This window comes from Rhyacophila brunnea, unplaced genomic scaffold, assembly GCF_057557595.1.
Source record: "Rhyacophila brunnea isolate RB1 unplaced genomic scaffold, BYU_Rbru_1.0 scaffold_9, whole genome shotgun sequence".
Lineage (NCBI taxonomy): Eukaryota > Metazoa > Arthropoda > Insecta > Trichoptera > Rhyacophilidae > Rhyacophila > Rhyacophila brunnea.
This window is the reverse complement of record NW_028233361.1, coordinates 42,394,754-42,401,882: the sequence shown is the minus strand read 5'-3', so window position 1 is coordinate 42,401,882 and position 7,129 is coordinate 42,394,754. Positions and strand designations below refer to the sequence as shown.

The following is a 7,129-nucleotide window of genomic DNA, read 5'->3' as shown; positions in this document are numbered from 1 at the left end:
TATATTTCAGAAGTACCTATAGTTCACAAACGTTTATTTATTTTCGAATTTAATGGGATTGCATAGCGCCTAGTTGTCCCGGCGCAGAATCGTCCTAGACCAAACCAGCTTAAGTCGCTCAGTATTAATTGATTGCATAGTACTGCAATCTTAGTGGACTGTATATAGACAAAAAAAATATGAAAAAAGGAATATGGTAAGTTGAAAAAAATAACACATTAATTTTGTAGTTTCTTTATATATTTCTCCTGTCATCTCTTTGTTCCCATTCACATTTTTTATAAAGAACAATATTTAAGGAACTTCACAAAACATCGGTTATTTTATTTATGATCAGGTTTAGTGTGTCCATCTCACGTAGGCTCACTCACTCTGCCGACCAGTTTTTCATTTGAATTATGCTAGTGTAGCAGACCTCAGACACCAGAGTGGGGGTGAGCTTTAGTAGGATGAATACACTATACATATCGCACCGTGAGTGTAAAACCAAGGCATCTGAAAATTTGTCAATTTTGAACTGCAAAAGTCGTGAACTTGATAATGTAAAAGTGAAGTAACTGAAAGAACATGCGATATAATGTAGATATAAACCAAATATTATGGTTTTTTTTAGAAACTCTATTTCTCCTAACAAAACGAAGACTTCAAACCCTAATATATCCAAAATATGTCTTTTGCAGATGCCATGGTTTTACACTCACGCTGCGATATGTACACATACATCAGTACTCCTCTGTTATTTATTTACAATTTCAGAAGAAAAGCCAAGTCGACAACTAATTAAAATATTGATAGTAGTACTGTATTAATTTATTATACAATGCAAACATTATAAAATCAACCAAAACATGTAGGTAGATTCCTTCTATTTTTCAGCAATAAACATCACATACCAATTGAAATTCTTGAATTAGTTAAGTTTTTTACTTTTCCTATAATAAAATAGTATTATTACATACAAAATGTGTAAGCGGACCGGTGGGACAGGTAAAGTAAAAAAACAATAATCCATAACATAAAGTTGCTTGGTAGAGAATCCGTCAACTTATTGGATTCTTCACTGATTGCTTGTTTAAAGCAAAAAAATGCATGTGGATTAAAAAAAACTACTAATGACTGACAAGCAGTATTAGTGACAATATTGTATTCACGTTATTTTAAATAAAGAATTACCTACATTATCAAAATTACTCCAAAATAGTGACATCGTAAATATAAAAATATATATAAACACATTAGCGGAAAAATACCGCCAAGCCGATATAGCTATTGTCATGTGACATTTCAACGCCACATGTCTACCTAAACCTTCAACGCATAACCGAATACCGTTAAAATAACAAAAATAAATAACGAGTAATTTCGCCCGGTTCGAAAATGAACTAGATACTGACGCTGAGTTTTGGAATTCACCGGACCCCTCTCTGTCTCATCAAACGAACCACAGCCGAGCAATTCACTGGCTACATATTATCAGACAGTGGAAATCGGACTTGATCATACTCCTTAAGGGCCTACATGCCCCATGTAGGTCAAAACGGAGCTTTTATGGTATTTTCTGAAATTTTCTGAATTTTTTTTTTTGAAAAATGGCTTATTTAACAATAGCCCTCCGCTATTGAAAACTTTAATTATAGGATTGTGGTTTTTTCTTTACTCAATTCAGATCACAAACCAGTCCTAATGTTTCTTAGTTACATCACCCGAAAACTCAAGATATAAAATATCTTGGGAAGAGTTCAGATCTGAAATTAAAATAGACTGGGAAATCAATGGGAGAAACTGGACACGCGGTCATAAAACTAGAACTTTACCCATTCCGCGAGGTTTGTCACATACAGAAGAACATGTGGTGGAAGCATGCTTTAAAAAGATTAACCTTTCTAACTACATCTCCTGCGGATCCATTGATGTTACAATTAATGAAACTAACAACAATGGCGACGAACCAGATTTGCAAACTTCCCAACCATACAAAAGACAAAAGGTCAATGAACTCCTCCAATTCTTACAGGAACACCCAACCAGCTCCATATTAGCTGTGTTGGGTTCAAGTACTCAATTCAATCAATGTTCAAGTTGGGATGAGTGCCGAAGAAGTTGACAGACTACTACTGATCCTTCTGCATTAATTTCAAAGCCCGGACCTGCGTGTTTTTCTTGTAGACTCCACTCTGAGAGACTTGACGTCCTCGATACAAGAGGCCGTCAAAGCCGCCTCAGCTTTGCTCAGCCCGGCTGATAAATACAGACTTAACTGACCCAAAGACACTAGGCAGAAAATCACAGAGAGAAATCGTGCTAGAAAGATTGCCCAAATCATGGGCGACCACTCCTCTGATGCCTAGTTTAAAACACTATTGACAAGCGTTAGATATCTAAACGCTGATTACGTAGATAACAAATGGTATAATAAACTCAGAGCTAGATAGAAATGGGCAGTAATCCCTTCTGGTCTCTACCTAAATCCTGAGGACAAAGAAATGTCCTATAACTCCCCTGAAGGTTGTCATGTTACATTTCATTGTAACATGTCTACGATCATCTTCATCGCACCTTTTTACCAAATACCATTGTGCCATTGGCACAACATTGTGCAAAAAATCGACTAGCTTGATTTCTCATCTGCATACAGTGTGTACAATTGTTATTGTAGAATTGTGTAAATCTCTTACGGCGTTGTGATGCCATTTCATGAACGTAACTATTGATTGTTATATTGTATTAAACGCAGTGAGGTTAAGATATCACAGTGTTTCATTTGATTTAATTGTTCCCTTTATTATGTTCTTTTACATTCTTTCTCATTCAGAAAAGAATCGTTGGCGCACTTTTGGAGTTTAGTTTGTCACCTACTCGCAGTTAACCGCTGCAACGGTATGACAAAAATATTCGTCGGATACCAAATGGCTCCGATGGTCCTTTCCGTAATGGATTGGAATTCACCAGAGAGATAGTGCGACAATCCAATACCCTGAGCTAGCTGTACCTGTTATCCATGTAAGTTTGGATAACAGTGTTAAAGGTAAGGATCGTGACGAGGTTGGTCTGTTTCTATAACAAACGCTCGTTTAACTAATGTTAATTCTTAATTTTAAGTATATTTTAGAATTGTCCATTTTTTTTCATAATCGATGATTATTATTTAATGTAACCTTGTTTTAAGTTGATTATTGTTCGATGCTGCCCATTCAATTTTCTTGCCTTTAAATATTTCAAATAATTATTTTAGAATCCTTTTTAAAGAACAAAAATATATCTAATTTTAAATTAAAATGGAGAACCAACAGTTACCTATTCAAATGAATAAAACCTGGAAGGTTCCTACATTGAAAATAGCTTTAATTATTAGAGGTCTTGTACCTAATGAAAAATTATCAATCATGCAGGAACAAGCAGTCATGGAATTCATCATTGTTAACTCATCAAGTAGTCAAAAAAGAATCTGCAATTGATGAATGAAAAATATTTATTAAAAAGTTATAATGTATCATTCGATGGAAAAACCAGTGTGCATAATTTCATTCAACATGTAGATGATTTAATTGAAAGCAGAAAAACTCCTGAGCATATTTTAGTATCGTGTTTCTATGACCTATTTTGAGAGGCAATGCTTCTATTTGGTTCAGATTAGCTAACGAAGAGTTTAAGGATTGGGCTCAGTTGAAAAAAAGCACTTTACAATCAATTTGAAAGCGTTCACGTAATTAGTGAATTAGCAAATACTATTCAGGTAACAAAACAAGGAAGTAATGAGTTAGTCGCTGATTACATTTTAAAAATCAGAGCGACGGCAAGTCGTTTAGGTACTGTATGACACTTGAGGCAGCATTGATCATAATTCAGTAAGGGTTATTACCTAAATACCAGAATTTTTTATGGAAGACCTTGAGATGTTGCTCTGCATGGCAGAACGAAGTTTCGACGCAGCTGGTGTTGTGACGGCTTTATTTTCGAATGACCAGCGAATGTTTTGATGAAATTTTGAACCTCATCACAAATGACATTCGAAAATTTCATACAAATTATCGTGAAGCCATCTCACCTGAGGAACGACTTATCTCTAATCATTTATCTCATCTGTTAAAGCGTTAATATAGTATGGAATGAATTATTTTTAACTTTCTTTTGGTATGTTGTATTAATGAAAATTTTATTGAATAATGGTTATCAATTTTTTTTATATTTAATATTGTATACTAACTGATAACATTGCATGGCATGTGCGATTTTAATTTTCTTTTTATTTAATTGCCAATAATTTAATTTAATATGGTAAATGTAGATTTATAACTAACAAATGGCTTGTTTAACAAGCGCCCTCCGCTATTAAAAACTTTAATTATAGGATTGTGGTTTTTTCTTAACTCAATTCAGATCACAAACCAGTCCTAATGTTCCTTAGTTACATCACCCGAAAACTCAAGATATATAATATCTTGGGATTCTTCAAGAGTTCGGTAACCATGTGGTGGAACACCACACACTCACAACAGACCTCAACTCTAAAAATAAAATTGACTCCGCTCTGAGGGACTTGACGTCCTCGATACAAGAGACCGTCAAAGCCGCCTCAACTTTGCTCAGCCCGGCTGATAAATACAGACTTAACTGACCCAAAGACACTAGGCAGAAAATCACAGAGAGAAATCGCACTAGAAAGATTGCCAAAATCATGTGCGATCAACTCCTCTGATGCCTAGTTTAAAACACTATTGTCAAGCGTTAGAGATCTAAACGCTGATTACGTAGATAACAAATGGTATAATAAACTGAGAGCTAGAAAAGGGCAGTAATCCCATTTGGTCTCTATGTAAATCCTGAGGACAAAGAAATGCCCTATAACTCCCCTGAAGGTTCCAACTAAATCAGTATACACCACAGAGGAAAAACTAGAGGTATTTGCGCATAGCCTCCAAAATCAATATACCCCCAATGAGATAGATTACACGAACAATTCACTACAAATGACACGTAAACTCAACAATCAGTAGAGCTATAATTATGCTTCACGACAATTATATTCTTGCGTTTGGATGTATCTAAAAGAAAATAGTAGTGGCAAAGACATGATTTTCTATTCTGACAATTGCACTGGTCAGAATAAGAATAAAGATATTGCCAGCATGTATCTATATGCTGTAGGGAACTTGGACATACCGACTATTACCCACAAATACTTGGTTGTGGGTCACACACAAAACTCTAGGGTCTCCTCTCGATGCCTAATTTAAAACACTATCGAAAAGCGTTGGAGATCTAAACGCTGATTCGGTAGATAATAAATGGTATAATAAACTGAGAGCTAGAAAAGGGCAGTAATCCCTTCTGGTCTGCGGCGGCACTCTATTGGTCCATATAGAGTATCGACGCGTATATGCGGCGACACCATTTCATTTGAAATTTTCTATTCCATTTTTTTAATTATTATCTACAGATAACAGAAATACATTTATCAACAATTTTTAGATGTTATTATAAAATAAATATTCATTTCTAGTGAGAAAAAAATACGTAAATAAACATAAATATTACGAACACAATCTAATTCCGTAAAATTCCTATATCCCCTTTTATGCTCTTTTGAATAACATTTTGAATTTTACCAACAGAAACAGATGGTCTGTCGAAGATTCCAGACCCAAACTGGAAACAATTATGTGTTCAAAATTTTATAAATTATTTCTAAAATATTTTTTTTATGCATTGCAATTTCATTTTTGATCCCAAATGTGTAGAAATTCATTTATACATATATGACGACAAATTATTATAAAAAATATTATTTTCAAAAGTTTCCAAAACAGCTCTATTGTGACACATTTCAATTTTATTCACACTTGTCGAGAGCTTGCTCTTGCGTTGCGTTGCTTCAATCACTCGAGAAAGATTCAGATATTATGTCAATTTTAGGTAAACCTCACCCTCTGCACAACCCTAAGCATATATTTGGATATTATTTAGTCTTTTGCTTGAAGTTGGATTGCATGCATTGAAATTGAATCGCGATAATAATTATTTGATATTATTTATTTTGTGATTTTGCCATTTCATATCGATAATATTTCTTTGTCTACTGTGTCGCGTAAAAATTGTGAATTCTTCAAAATGTCTCGAAGACTGAATTGATGAGGAAATAGACAATGTTTTTAGTGATAGCGAGGATGAGAACGTGTTGGACGATTTAGATGACCTATATCTCCATCTAAACAATTCCTCTCATGAGGAATCGGATTCGGAAGAGGAAGCTGGACCTTCACCGCTTCGATGGCCTCGGAAGAGAATTAAGAAGGTGGGAAGAGGGAGACTTCACCCCTCAAATTTTTCCATTTACTAATTCAACGTGCGGAATTCAGTCAGGCTATCAAATGGAGACTGAATTGAGCTTCTTTACACTATTCTTCAATATGGATACTATGAATAATATAGTAAAAGAACCGAACAGGTACGCAAGTAGGATTAGAAGTAACATGACATCAAAATTACAAAAATGGGTTGATAGGGATGTTTCTGAAATGTACTTTTTTTTAGCCGCCATAATGTTGACTAGTTTGGTTGGAAAAAATTCCATGAAGGATCATTGGTCAACTAATCCAATCATTTCAACCCCATTTTTTAGAGTGCTCTTCTCCCAAGATCGTTCTTTCTATTACTACGAGCACTACACTTTGCAAATAACGCCATCCGGATCACTGACAGATTACAAAAAATCTGACCCTTATTAGATCCGATAAAAGCCATATATAAAGCTGTTTTTCATCCGTTTCAAAATATAAGCATAGACGAAAGTCTATTACTTTGGAAAGGGCGGTTATCATTCCGAATATACATTCCATCCAAAAGGCACCGTTTCGGAATAAATTTTTTTGTTTGTTGCGATGTTGAGACAGGCCATGTTTTAGACATAATTGTCTACACGGGAGGCTCAACAGGTCTTGAAATTGACACACATTGGCATATCTGGATCGGTTGTAAAAACAATGCTCCGCGATTATTTGGGAAAGGGACAACGATTATTTATTGATAACTGGCACACGAGTCCAGCATTATTTGACTACCTATTTCAAAACAAAACTCACGCTTGTGGTATTGTTCGACCAAACCGTAAAGATTTTCCGTAATTTCCAAG

At 34.9% G+C, this 7,129-nt stretch overlaps 1 long non-coding RNA gene across 1 annotated transcript; it reads right to left on the bottom strand.

Annotated features, from left to right (window-relative positions):
* Positions 1–222: 222 nt before the first annotated feature.
* LOC147063655 (uncharacterized) lies at positions 223–3,193 on the bottom strand. The gene is made up of 3 exons (XR_015072124.1): positions 2,169–3,193; positions 718–1,761; positions 223–458 (listed from the first exon to the last, which is right to left on the bottom strand). It is a non-coding gene; the product is annotated as an uncharacterized LOC147063655 (long non-coding RNA).
* Positions 3,194–7,129: the final 3,936 nt, after the last annotated feature.